Here is a 14,324-nt window from a genome sequence, read left to right as displayed (position 1 = left end):
GGTCCAGACGTCAGTGTTTGGATGTGGCTGATGTTTTTATTAACTCCATGCACTTCCCACTGCCCTTTCTCCATCATTGTGGTGCTTCATGTTTGTGTGCAGACGCTCTCCTCCATTGGTGTGTGGAAAAATCTGGCAGCCAATCAGATTCTGTCCAGGAACAAGTCCCTGCAGTAGTTCAGATCATTCAGAGGTTCTGGCAAGACTGGATATTTGAATGGCAGCATCTCCAGGCAGCTAATTTTAAAAGAAGCTCTCTCCTGATGCTGATTAAGGTCAGCATTGTGTCGACCAAATGGCTAGTAGTAAGATTTGGCCAAAATAAGCTAATTTCACCCTGGTTTAGGGAAGTTCTCAAATTGATATTTGCTGCCATATTTCTCAAACCCATCCATCTCCTTAGTGAGGAACTCTGGGATTTGTTTGTGGACTGTGGCCTGGCCTGCATCGTTGTACTGAGAACATCTTGGTCCCATTCACCGCCAATGGCACAAAGATGGCCTTAGCATTAAGGGGCTTTTTTTAAAACCGCCCAGCCCAGGTCTGTCTTCGCATACTGTGCACACTGGTGCTGTGGCCTCTCTCGGGGGAGAAATGGAGGTGCTATATTCCCATGCAGTGCTGTTGTCCTCTGATATTTACTCCATTTTGTACACAATGTTATGCTGTAGAACATGAAAATAAAAACACCCTGCCTCAAGCCTACCAAGTGTCCGAACACCAGTTAGTGAGTGGGTCGCCCCGAAACCTCTGTGCTCTCTTCTGCTTCCTCATCAGCTCTGATGGTTTTGTTTTGGTGACTAGTGCTCATTGCTGTCTCCCTAGAATTTCACTGAATATGATTTTAGTATATTTTGTATTATGTTACTGTAAAAAAATTCTCATGTGCGAGTGTGGGAGTACTTTGTATACTCCAAACAACAATAATATTCAACACTCCATTCTTGACCCTGGAAACAGCTGAACATTTTCAGTTTAAGCTCCATTTACTCGCTGGTTCTGGAGCTTTCAACCATATCACACAGTCTTCATCAGCAGATTGAGTCTTTATCAGTTGTCAGAGTTGTAGATATTCATCTTTACATGTCTCTTTCATTTCATGAATAAGCACTAAATCTGAATTCAGTCTCGTCACGAAGACCATGTGATGCGGTTGAAAGCTCCAGAGGGAGTGGATGAATGCGCCCTGAGTTGAGTAGAACTTTCTATGTTTTAAATTGACCATGACAAATTAGCCTTTTAAGGTCCAGTGTGTGGGATTTAAAGGCATCTATTGGCAGGAATATCTATTATTCATAGATTAGTTTATGATTACCTGAAACTAAGAATCAAAGTGTTTTCATTCACTTAGAATGAGCCCTTTATAGCAACACATGAGGCGGGTCCTTTGCCCCGGCAGGCCCTCAGGAAGTGTGCTAGGCTTTGAAGCCAATTTTCATAGTGGCTAAATAGTGTAATTAAACCATCACATGATGCCGTTGGGCCTAAAATGACTTTTTCCCATAGACATAAATTGTGAAAGAGCTGTCTTTAAATCAGTGGATGCATTTTTTGAGTATCACAAACCCCCTGAAATGACTTGTTCTACCATCAGGATTTGATCCCATTTGGAAAGTCTAGAAAAGCCAAATGAATGAATTACTTTATCCCCAGTCAAGATAGCGGAGCGCTAAATTGGAATTAGCTGGCTCGGCTTGCGAAAGTGTCTAGCGCACCTGCTCTATGTGCCGCATCGTTTCAAAGCAGTGCCGATCATCTGAGTAATTTTACATGCGACATTTTACCTTTTTTGGCATAGTCATACACAGTTCTCTTAACACAGTCATGTTGCACAGAGTTTGTCATGTTGTTCTAAAGTAGTCCAGACTGGACAAACTAAACACTGACTCTAGTCGTCCACTGTGATCCTTTTACATGCTTGCCACACGGGAGAAGATTCAGTTCTGCAACCTCACCACTAGATGCCACCAAATCCTCCACACTGGACCTTTAAGCGTGATATAAAATTACCTGTAGCTCCATTCTTCCTCAGAAGTGCAGAAATTGTCATTTTCACTAGACACCTAATTTGTACCCACACGTGAACGTGCCGTGCGATGTTTGGGATATTGGATTTCCTTCCTTTTGGGCGAAACTGACAGAAAACGAGGGATTATGATTCTTATATGCTTTGCTCCCAAATTGACACCATAATGATGCCAAACACACCATATGGCACTGTGCTCCTGATCTGATCATCTAACTTATTCATATTAGAGCAGAAGTGAGCTCAAAGCCGAGCAACCTGGGGGGAGTGAGCAGCCAAACACAAGCTCGGAAGAACGGCCTGCCATTATAAACGTGTTCGCACAGCAGAATTAAAACTGTGGCATCAAAGACACACAATAGGCGGTCGTGTTGCTCCAGTGAGAGTGATATGAATACTTATGAGGACTTTTTTTTTTTTTTTTTTCTTCAAATAGAGCGGCTGGTCTGGCTTTTGTTCCCTGGTGTGTTTACCCCCTCCGCTGCCGCCTATTAAAGGGCTGAGCTTTCAGTCGTGATTTATAAGCTGAATAAAACAAGATAGCATTATTCTGCTTACAGATGGTATAAAAATCAGTTCCTGTGAGTTACGACGGGCCCTTGATGTGTATGTCCACACACACACACACACACACACACACACACACACACACATACACAGACACACACATGTTATGTCCATGCACGGTTGTCCAGCAGTGATGGCTTTGACAGCAGTTCATATGTTGACAGTTTTATAAGCATTCATTGTTTATGTACCTGAGATCAATATTTCATACATGACAAGACTTGTTTGTGACAAGAGGCTGACACTTATTACACCTTATATCATTCAAGTATAGGTCAATATATGCTACAGTATATACAGATTATAAGCTGCAGTACAGTACAGTATATCTAAGCTACAGTATCAGTGTGTGTCAGTATATTATGTGACATCCCAGACTTAAATATTACTCTAAAAAAATAAATCTGTTTTTATTTGCACTGTCAGCTCCAGACGTTAAAGTTCGAGTTGAAGTCAGGAGGCCTCTTCAGCTCTGCGGCCACCCACTTCTAGCAGGCGATAAAGCGTGTGAACAGATGCCCACAGGCTTGTTATCGGCCCTGCTGGCCTGCAGCTCCTGCACACACACAGACCCTTCTGTGTCTTGCAGAAATACCACCCAACAATAGTGTGACGGCAGGTGGCACTCTGTGGAGTCACGTGGAAATGTAATTGGACTTGTTTTAAACTGTGCTTCAAGACACAGACAATGAGCGTGTGCGCAGTTGAGTACACCTGAGTAGTCATAGCATTGCCTCGTGTGAACCTGAGTGTAGATAAAGTAGCAGCACGTCTTCAAAGTGTCCAGATCCCGTGGACTGTAGGGCTAGTTTCCATGGCAACCATGCTGACAGGCAGGTTTATGCATCTCTGCTCCTATCCAGAGCCGGGTCCAGGGCAGTGGTGTTGTCAATAAAAAGAGGAGGGACCCTCCATTCTTCATTCATTCAGGAATGTGAAGGAAGAGGAGGAGGAGGGCTGAAATGGCTTCTGCAAACACTCTGTGGCAGTTTTTGTCGGGGCTTCCCCTCAAATGTTAATGATTTATAAAGTCCGTATGTGTTTCCAGGAGCTGCTCGCCCTGTTGTGGTTATCTTTGGAGGAATATAGGAGTCCTGAATGTGCCTTGATGAGCGTAGAGTTTCTAGAGTGGACCTCACTAGTCGCCGTCTAGAAACTGTGTGTGGAGGTGTGTTGCTGTGATATGCAGGGCCACACAGCGACCATGATGGAATGTCTCTAGTGCTGGCTAGTCTGAGTTCTGCTTTCTATACCTATAACTCAAAGATTTGTGATACAAAGAAACGTCCTGTGAGTTGTGTCGAGAGGCCCCTTTGGCCCCTGTGGAAAGATGTTGCAATGGTCTAAGAGTGACTTTTCTACTCTTTTTCTGTAACTATTTTTTGATCCAAACTTATGACGATAACTGTGTTTCAATGTGTTTTGTCTGTTACTCCTCCCTTCTCTTTGCTTTCCCAAACATGACTCCTCTCTCTCCCTTTTGTATAAGGGCTTGTGGATAAATGTGTGTCGATGTGAAGAATCGCTGTCGTGGTGCAATCTAGAAAATGTTTGGGAAATCAAGGAAGCCTCATTCCGCAAACAGCATGTGAAACAGTCAGTGAGATGATCCGTTTTTAGCGCAGGAGCTGCTAAGTGATTTCCACCAGGAACCTGCTTTATGCGAAGGTGGGTGAATGATAATGAGGCAGATAGATACGAGAAACACTCTCATCAGCCCTGAATTCTATTATTGGGTGTGATTATTCAGAATACTAAAAAGCCAAAACGTTAAAAGGTATTTCAGCTCCTTCAACTTAAATATGCAACACAGAGACCCGCCCTCACTTCAAACCGGATCATCTCATTGGCTGTTTTATCTGATTACAATCATGTAGACCTCAAGAACTCAGTGACTGTCGCACTGGATTTTTACACTTTTTTCAAACAGTATATATACTATATGCTCTGGTCTAACTGTATTTTTAATACTGCATGTGCATGCAAATAAGAAAATTATGAGATAGATGACTTTATATAAATGTGATCTATTTGTGCTTCGGTGTCCATGACAGGGGTTGAGAGCAGCCGGGGTTGCTTCCGTTTATTTCACCTGCACACTATACTGTGCTTTTCAAAACTCAAGATTGGTACCCCAAAAAAGAAATGTGTGTGTCTCATGTTTTCAAATCAGTACAAGAGAGTTGAAAGTACCTGTGATTCCCTGCTGGTGCAGACCAATTTGTAACAGTCTGAGTGGAGCTCTCTCCATCCTTGTTGTGTGTGTGCTAACAGTTAGCGATGCCCAGGAGAGTCTAGCGGGGATGCTTGTGGAAGACAGATCGCTAGAGGAGGCTGTGCACTAAAGCCTGCATCTCACAGCGAGTGTTGCAGTGGTGGGAACGCTGCCAGCTGGAGTTATGAAGAGGTCTGAAGTGTGAAGTCTCAGTTGTTTTTCCTCCACCTGCATCCCCGACCCTCTGCTGAAAACACACAGGGAGCTTTAAAAGGATTATATTTTCCATCTGTGTGGAATCAGATGAGGCCATAACCATGCGGTACTTGTCAAACAATATGAAATATGTGTAAGGGTGTATTGCTTACACCATATGCAGTATGGTAACTACAAGCACTACGGTGTTCAAGACTTGAGTTGGCATTCGGCTGCTCTCCACCCCGACATGGCCTGCACAGTAGCCTATGTTGCGTTTTATATCCTTTTGAAGCCTCTAAATGTACATGTTTGATATGTGTTTCCAGACTGTAAACTAAATTGTAGATGCAACACATTGTCCTTCTCCAGATCTGTTCATGGACAGCGCAGTAGGTGACACAGCTGGTTGTAAAATGTCAACACTAGATAATTTGTCTAACATAAACAGGGGAGGTGGTTTTGGAGGTATTTCTGTGCTTAGGTGAAGCTCAGGATGTCATTTCATGAGCAGTGTCAGTTTGACTTTTGTTTTAAAGTATTGAGAAAATATGGGGAAATACGCTTATTAGTTTACTTGCTGAGAGTTAGATGAGAAGATTGATACCACTTTCATGTCTGTGCGTTAAACACAGGTCCCCAGGAATGCTGCCTAGCCTAGCTTCCAATTTTTCCCAGTGGTCACTTGTGGTATTGCAGCAAAAAAAAAATCCCCTGTGCCCCAAAAATCACTTACTCTTTACGGAGACGTCTGTAAAACTGTTGAAAGGACACTTCAAAATGCAAACAATGTCAATTACGACTCTTTATTGTATTTTTTTTTTTTTTTTTTTTTTTGTAAAACTTTCCTCGAGCTGAGAAAGCATTTTAAAAATCTGTGACAATGCAAAGTCCATGAGCTGAGTGACAAACACTACTGCTCATGTAGAGTGCTCTACGGATGAGGTTTTTCCTGTAGGCCGACGTAGAGATTAGCATCTTCCTAGTTCACACCACTTTGGAAATGCAATTGCTAGAGGTAAAAAGCTAACGTTAGGCTATGGACAAACTACATCACGGTTGCACGAACAAAGCTGTAAAGCTGTGTTCTTCCCAATTACGATCTGTAGTCTCATTTAGCCTCTTTTTAGTGACCACCTTTTTTAACACGTACATAAAAGCTTCAGAATTCAAAAGTGGAGTAGTTACTGACATATTTTATGTCGTAGAAAAAAACGTGAACGTCTCTTCAGCTGTGTCAACCACAGACCTTACTTCAGGCATCTAACCAAAAAGCCGTAAAAAGAATAATTGCTGACTTTAAGACAAGAGTGCTAAAATGCTAACTCATTGCTGGAGCGCTCTATTCAGTGGGCCGACTACCTGGAAAGTAAACCAGGAAGCTAAAAACCGCTATTGCACTGAACAGGCGCTATCTTGGGGTTCAGTTACTAGTTGTTATTATACATCTATGGGAAATAGGCTTCTTAAGTTAACTGTTGAGCGTTAGAGGAGAAGGTCGATACCACTCTCATGTCCGTGCATTAAAAATATGAAACCACAGCCAGCGGCTAGTTAGCATAAACAGTTAGCCTGGCCATTAAAATATGTTAAAATCTACAAACTAGCACCTTTAAAACTCACAAATTATATCTTTGTTTAATCCATACAAAAATCTTAATATAAAAACAGCAATTCGCCGTGGCTTGTGTGAAGCTATTTCTTAGCTCTGAGATGCTCTGAGAAATAGTCCAGCTCGTAAAATGTTGCACACTTTAATTAGTAAGCTGCAGAAGTTAACCTTTTAATCACCTTTTATCAGAAGCAGGCTGTTTCCCTGTTTCCCATCTTTGTGCTAAGCTAACTAGCTGCTGGCTCCAGCTACATAGGCCTATTTGCTGTAGCCTACAGATGTGAGCCTTTCAGTCTTTTTCCCCTAAGTACTGACTCATTCCTATGTTTTTATGTGGCGTTTAGGTAAACAGGGAACACATTTAAAACTGTTGACAGTGGCGTGATATCGCTAAATTTGTTTTCCTCAGTCAGTATCATTTGCTCCAAATGTCCAAACAACCCCTTTAGGAGAAAGTTTCATTTTGCTCAAGGTTGACTGAGGAATTATTTACGACACCAGAGTGCTCATATCTCAAACACTGTTAGCTCGAGTAAGAACATAGGTCTCCCAAAAGCCTCTCCTCACCACTCTGCTTATTTCATACTGATGTGGAGATAATAAGTCTGGGCGACAGTTTAAAACTGTCTGGAGGAGTCCCACAGGTGTACTTCCTCTGGGTCATCAGTAGCAGCATGTTTTCATGAGCCTGGTGTCTCATGACTGCAGGACCAATGAGACAGCATTTATCATTCTGCGCCGAAAGGGTTGACGCTGCCCGATGTTTCTAAATTGGCACAGCTCTTTGCTTTTTCAGCCCACCTTTCAACATTCATGTCAGTCGACATCATTTATTAATACGCAGCTAAATATCTCTGCAAACATTTGTCGTCTGTGTTTTAATTTTCATAAATACGTTTTGGGCAGGACGACTTTTACTGCACTCATGCATAAGCTGATAAAACACACACACACACACACACACACACACACAGAGGCACAATATGAGTGAAAGAGGTGTGAAAGCCAAGTGTGTTAGATCATGTCATCAGGGCAATATGTGCCCATGCTGCTCAACATATGTCCCTGTGGCTTCAGGTCTCATCCTGTGATGATGTGAAGAGCTTGCTGTTTATGTGAGGGAAGTGTGAGCATAAAAGCTTACTGTGCTTTGTGTGTGTGTGTGTGTGTGTGTGTATGTGTGTGTGTGCGCACCCCTACTCCCCGATCGAGCCATTCCTGTGGCCATAAATGCACACGTTTCAATGTGCAAGCTATCATAATTCATGCATTATCAACTAGAATAATAAACCTCTCGCACCAGCCAAAGCTTGTGTGCTTCATGACTATAAACACTGGCATCTGCAGCGCATCGCCCTCCAACAGATGACCAAAATGAGATGTGAGGCACCCACAGTTTATGATGCGAAACACAAGTTCACATCCGGTTGAAGTCCACTGACATTTTACATGATGCAGTAATTGTAGAGATGCTTAGCCAGGCTGTAGACACATGTTGTGCATGTGTCTGTCTGCGCCGTCGAGCAGCAGGTCGAGGTGCAGAGGAAATCGAGCTCACAGAGGATGTTTGGTGTCTTAGTGGAGCGCGGGGAGCTGTTTATGTGTACGCGTGTGTCCGAGTCATTGAATAATTGATGAGGGCGGTGAAAAACAGCCCACATACACAGGCTCCATCTGTGACCTCGGTTGATAAGAATCGTTGCCGTCTATGAAATCAGTAGCTTCCCCCTCACTGTGAGGGCGCAGGAGGTTCAAAGCAAGGGGGAGGGAGAGGAGGAAGAAAGAGACACATATGGAACAGTTTAATACGAGCAATATAGCTTTTTACATCTGTAAACTTGTGATAAAGAGAGATATCTGTTGTTGCAATGGGAAGATATGGCTTTGAGAGAGCCAAAATTATACTCTGTCTGTTTGCACCTTGACAGACATTCCTCTGAGCTACAGGTCACCAGGAGGAGAAATAGGGACTGATTATGGAAAAAGACACAACTGCATGATCCCAGTCTTGTGTGGACATTGTAGAAACAAATGGAACCCTGCCCCTTTCAAAGAGCTCAAACTTTGAATAGTCTGAAATGTTTGGATAAACGGTTATTCGCGCTTTTGCTGAGTTAGATGAAAAGATTCCACTCTAATGTTGGACTTAAAATAAGAACCTGTAGCTATGAGACAGTAAGCTTAGCAGGTAGCCTGGCTCTGTCTGAAGGTAACAAAATCTGTTTATCAGCACCTTTAAACTGAACTATGTTTTCCTTCCTGCAGTTAACATGCATCTACGTGTCCACAACAGGCCCCAGGAAGAGCGCCGAGCTTTGAAGCCAATTTTCGTAGTGGCCAAACAGTGGTATTGCAATTTACGGGGTTCTGCAGCCAAAAGACTTTTTCCCATTGACTTACATGGCGAAAGAGACATCTGTATATCAGTAGATAAATTTGTTTGAGTGACATCCCTGCAAAATGAATCGTTTCACTCTCAGTATTTGATTTGTTCGGTCTGATAATATTTCGGAAGTCTAGAAGAGCTTCACAATTTAAGTTAGCGGAAGTTAGCTGTTTGGCCAATGAATGGAAGATGTTTGGCTATGCTTGGCTGCTCTAAGTCTCTGGTGCGCCAGCTCTAGGGACCACACAGTGTGGCAACAGTGCCGATCATCCCTGGATCATCTTTGTGATTTTATAGGCGACATTCGAACAATTTTGGGTGCATGCGCCACTAAGCAACTGCGAGGGTCCACTTTGGTCTGTGTGACGTAAATCTCGTCATCCACTCATGTCTGTGAGGGTTTGCACAGTGACTGCGCATGCTCCAATCTCTTGTTCCACACACTGGTCCAGTCCAAACAAGCCAGCTGCAGCTGCACTGTGGTGAAGTTAGGTTTAGGTTGGATATTTGACAGACTCTTACTAGGGACTCAGCAGCATCTTCTTAGTTTCAGGAGGACGGTAAACTCTCCTCCCAGCCCTTCCATTTACTGCCAGGGCCTGATGTGGGCCGTCTGTTGTACTATGAATACAACCGCATGCACGTGACCGTAGCTGTCTATGGACATTCAGTGTGGAAAGTATGTCTAAGCCTTGAGAGGAACTAGTAGGATGGAGCCAGGCTAGCAGTTTTTAATGTTTCCAGTCTCTATGCTAAGCTAAGCTAATGGCTCACTGGTTGTGGCGCACAGATGTGAGAGTGGTATCAATCCTCATCTGACTCCTACCAAGAAGGGGAATTAAATGTTTTTCCCAAAACATCAAATATTCCTTTATACTGTACATCAAAGTGCATGTACACGCTCAGTGTTGGGGTGATGGGAAGTCATTTGGGACAATTTCTGAAGTTTTTTTTTTTTTTTTTTTTGCCTTCACACACACACAAACTAAGCCATGTTTGAACTGAATGTTCTCTCTGCACATTTAAAACAAGGCCTGCTTCAACACATCACACACACAGACAGTTGTCAGTGTCACACATTCAGTCTATATATGGGATTCTTTATTGTTGACACACAACACAAAGCACTTGCAATATGTATCTGTTCTATCACAAATATACTCTATTGCACCAATGATGTTTTCTTATATTCTTTTTCACAATATAATGAAATGAATTCTATGAATATATGATGATTTTTCCCAAAGAAGAATCAATCCACACTGACTGTTAACCTCTGTACAAGGTTTTTCTTTTCTTATCTGATCTCTGTGTGTAGAAACTGCCATTGTTCTTGTTGTAAATGGTGTTTTCTGACAAAATTGCGTTCTGGTGCTGTTGTTGTTTGACTCGGTGTACAGTTTAGACCTTCTCCAGGGCGATCTGTGTAACTTGGAAGACTCTGGAGGCATCTGGTTGAAACTGAATAAAGATTTTTTGGCAGCTGTTTGTTATCCCCTGTCACTGTGTCTTTATTTCACGAGCTCACCTGGTAGAGCGGGTGTCCAACCTATATTTACTTGACAGCTATAGTTACTAGTTACTTTTCAGATACAGATTTTACACACTAAACACGTGATCAGTTGATAAAATGATGCATTCTTTTGATTGACACTACCCAACAGTATATAAAGCACTTTGAAGTAGCCTCACCTGCACACACTGCTTACACATTAATGCATCATTAATAATAACAGCCTACATTAACAGGCGGCTACAGGATAATAGGTAATTCTGCTGCATATGAGTGTTTTTACTTTTCATATTCCAAGTACATTTTGCTCATCATACAAAATTTCTCATGTGCTTTTTTAGTAAAACATCTGACTTCCTCTACCACTTCGTAATATTTTCCAAAACAGTGACTGTCTGTTCTTTATCAGAATACTCAGACATTACGTCATGAAGGAGAAAAAACTTCATCTCAGCCCAGTAAGGATTTAATTTACGCCTTAACTCAGGTTGAAAAGAAAGAATCTCCCTCAAATATTACACAAAAATGATTCAAGTAATGGGACTGTTTGTAACTGATTACTTCCTATATTCACCTACACTATTACTTTATTTGATGCACATTACTACTTTTCAATTTCTTGTCCAATATGTTCTCAACATCGTGTTAAATATTAGTTTTCAATACCATGATCTCTCGTCAGTGTAGTGCAATATCATTGATCAGGTGCAGTCTGCTTTGTTCCACCATTTTAGTTCATTTATTAGTAACTCTTGTACTTATCTTGCTTCTATTGTTACTTTAGAAACTGATTTTTGCTTCTGCTCCTTGAAAACACTTCTTATCTTGTATTATATATATATTTTTCCAGATATTTAATACTCTACTGTTTTTAAAACTGGGCCTTGTGAGTGACCCTGACCTGGGGAAACCACCAGTTGTTGTGGTTGTTACTGGTTGTGAATGTTAATTGTTGTTACTGTAATCTGAAGCATTCTCTGGCACAAGAATTTCCTTTGGAATAATTAAAGTTTTATTGAACTGAATTCCTACCTTTGTCAATAACCACGCAACATCTTTTTCTACATTACTTATTGGATCAACAAAGGCTCAAATTCCCCACTGGACTCCAAGTGACAGACTTTTACATATTTTTAGTTACATCTAAATTTATACTTCTCTTTTTGCCCCAGCTGTAAACAAGATGGCATTCCCCTGCAGGCTTTACTCACGCCTCCCTGATAGTAGTGATGATATACAACATTCAAGCCCTTGAAACAAAGTTCTCTATGAACTCATTCTTGATCAAATAAGCAACAGGCAACCCCCATCCTTTTGGAAAACCCCTCCAAAAAACTACACAACCATGAGTTTCTCATGTCAGATAACAGAAACTGTTTTAACTTCCTCTAAAGATTTATATAGTGCTCAGTGAGAAGCAGTTCAGGAACATTTTCTAACAGGTATCCCCTCTGTATCCTCCTCAAATTGGGCTCATGGAGAGACAGATCTATTTAATCTAACATTCACCTGTTGTAACTATGAGTCAGTTCAGCTGTAGGTCAGTCTTCTCTCCAGTCTGATGCAGTCTGGCTGTAGAAAAATAAAGCCATCAGGCGTTGCTCATGTTCTTGGCTGCCCTCTTGTGTTCAGATGGGGTACTGCAGCTGAATTAAGTTTTGTTTTGTCCTCAAACATATTCTTTTTTTTTTTTTCTTTTTTTTTTTACCTTCTGTGGGTTAATCAAATGTGTCCCCATATTACACACACTGATGTCACATCTTTAAAGAGTGTTGTGTTGCATTTGAGGAACTCCCCTTGCAGTCAAGTAAATTCCCATTTTCAGCTCCTTACATAGAACTCAGAACAAGGGAACTTCAGAGGTATTTTTTAATTAGATCATGTCTTCACTCCATGGTTCCAATTAAAGAACAAACACATCCTGTGTGTGTGTGTGTGTGTGTGTGTGTGTGTTGTATGACTAAACACAAATAAAATCCTCATGTCTGTGATAAATGCTCTCAGTGAACCAGGTCACTTCAGGAAAAGTGATGTTACACAAGGACATGAGAAACTGTACTGTTTAAAATCCATTTCTGTCAGCTCAGAGCAGCGACCACAGTTGTGTCATGGTTGGTGAAAACAAGATCTTAACAGCAGAAAGCCCCCTCGGCCTGTATGTGCTGTTCTCCCGGGACGCTGATCCACAGCATGTGTGGCAAATTGCATCACTAATGAATAAGTGAGATGATTCACATTCATGTTTAGCCACACGTCCACCAGCAGGGGAAGACTTGTACCAGGCTGGTTGTGCCCAAACACAGCACAAGTGTTGTGTTAAGGGGTGTGTGAAATTTGTGTTAGATCCTTGTGTCTTTCATGTGTGTACCAGAGGAAACCTCAGCAGTGTTCAGATTGGCTCTGCTTGCCCTTCAAATTATAGTCAACCTCCATCAGTGGCCCTGTGTGTATCAGACCACTATGGTGAAAGGAGCCCTCTAGTAGTTTAATACTTTCTACAAAACTCAAAAAAAATGGTTCTGTTCTTGAAGATATAATGCTGATTTTACCCTTTTCATACATTTAACATTTCCAGGAGATACTGCACATAATCCTGCAGTTTTCCCAGACTCTACTAAAAGAAGCAGCTTTTGATCATTTTGTGCTATTTCCTAGAGATCTGGAGTAACAAGACTTTCTACAGCCATGCTGCTTTAGTAGAATGGTGCTCTGAGTTTGTTGGCAAATCAGCCTGAAACCTGCCTTGCAATGAGAATACTAATATACTGATGGTAAGCAGGTAAAATGTTTACCATATTCACCATCTCACTTCAGTGTTTAATATGCTAACATTTGCTAATTAGCACAAAACACAAATGTTCTTAGTTTTAGTATTTAGTCATAAAACAGAGAATTAGAAAAACTTATCCCTGATGATGGTGCGAGAATGAAAAGTTAGGGTATCCATGAAATTATTTCAATTCATCCTGAGGGGGACACAAATGTTTGTGCCAAATTTTATGACAATCTATGCAATAGCTGTCGAAGAGAAACTCCTTCAGCTTGGTTTATGTGTCCAAGTGAGACAACAATTGGTCCAGGATTGAGTGAGAGGGCTTTGATGTTACCATTCATGGTAACAGTGCACCATTATTACACATCGACTAAAAGTGCTTGCTCTGAAATCTCGCTGACCAAATCGTAGCAACAAGCTTAATATTCAGCCATGACATTTGATATCCTTTAGATAACACTGAGCTATGCTTACTGTACTCCAACACAACAAACTCTTCTTTGCACTCCTCTCTCCAACTCTCACTGTTTCCACTGTTGTCTTCCTTTACCAAGTCAAATCTCGCAAGATTTCAGAAGTCCTTCAGCGAGATGTTTTATTTTTCTGAAGGGTCTTTTCCATAATGTTATCAGACACTTATAATATCAATCTGACCCTGTCAGTGGCAACATCAAGCACTTTTAGTGGACATACATTGAGGTTGTGCTTTTGCATCGAGTGGTCACACAGCAGCTCGTTTTGTGGCTGCAGCCCTCTCACTTTATAATGGACCAATTTCAAATACTGTTGTCTTCATTAAAACACAGGAGAATAGGGTCCAGGTTGAAAAATACCGTGGTTTCCCTTTCAGATATTTCAGTCTGGACTAAAGTGGTCGACCTACAAACTGACCGTTAGGTAATAAGCTAACGTTAGGCTATAACAAACTACACTGCAGTTGCATGACTTCAACGACTTTGAGAGAAGGGAACTGGGAGAAAATGGTAACTCATTTCCTGGTTTTAGGACTCATTCCTCAATTCCTATTCCCTGCAGCG

This window comes from Epinephelus lanceolatus, chromosome 16 (genome assembly GCF_041903045.1).
Source record: "Epinephelus lanceolatus isolate andai-2023 chromosome 16, ASM4190304v1, whole genome shotgun sequence".
Taxonomy (NCBI): domain Eukaryota; kingdom Metazoa; phylum Chordata; class Actinopteri; order Perciformes; family Serranidae; genus Epinephelus; species Epinephelus lanceolatus.
The sequence above is the reverse complement of the archived record's forward strand: the minus strand, read 5'-3'. Positions refer to the sequence as shown.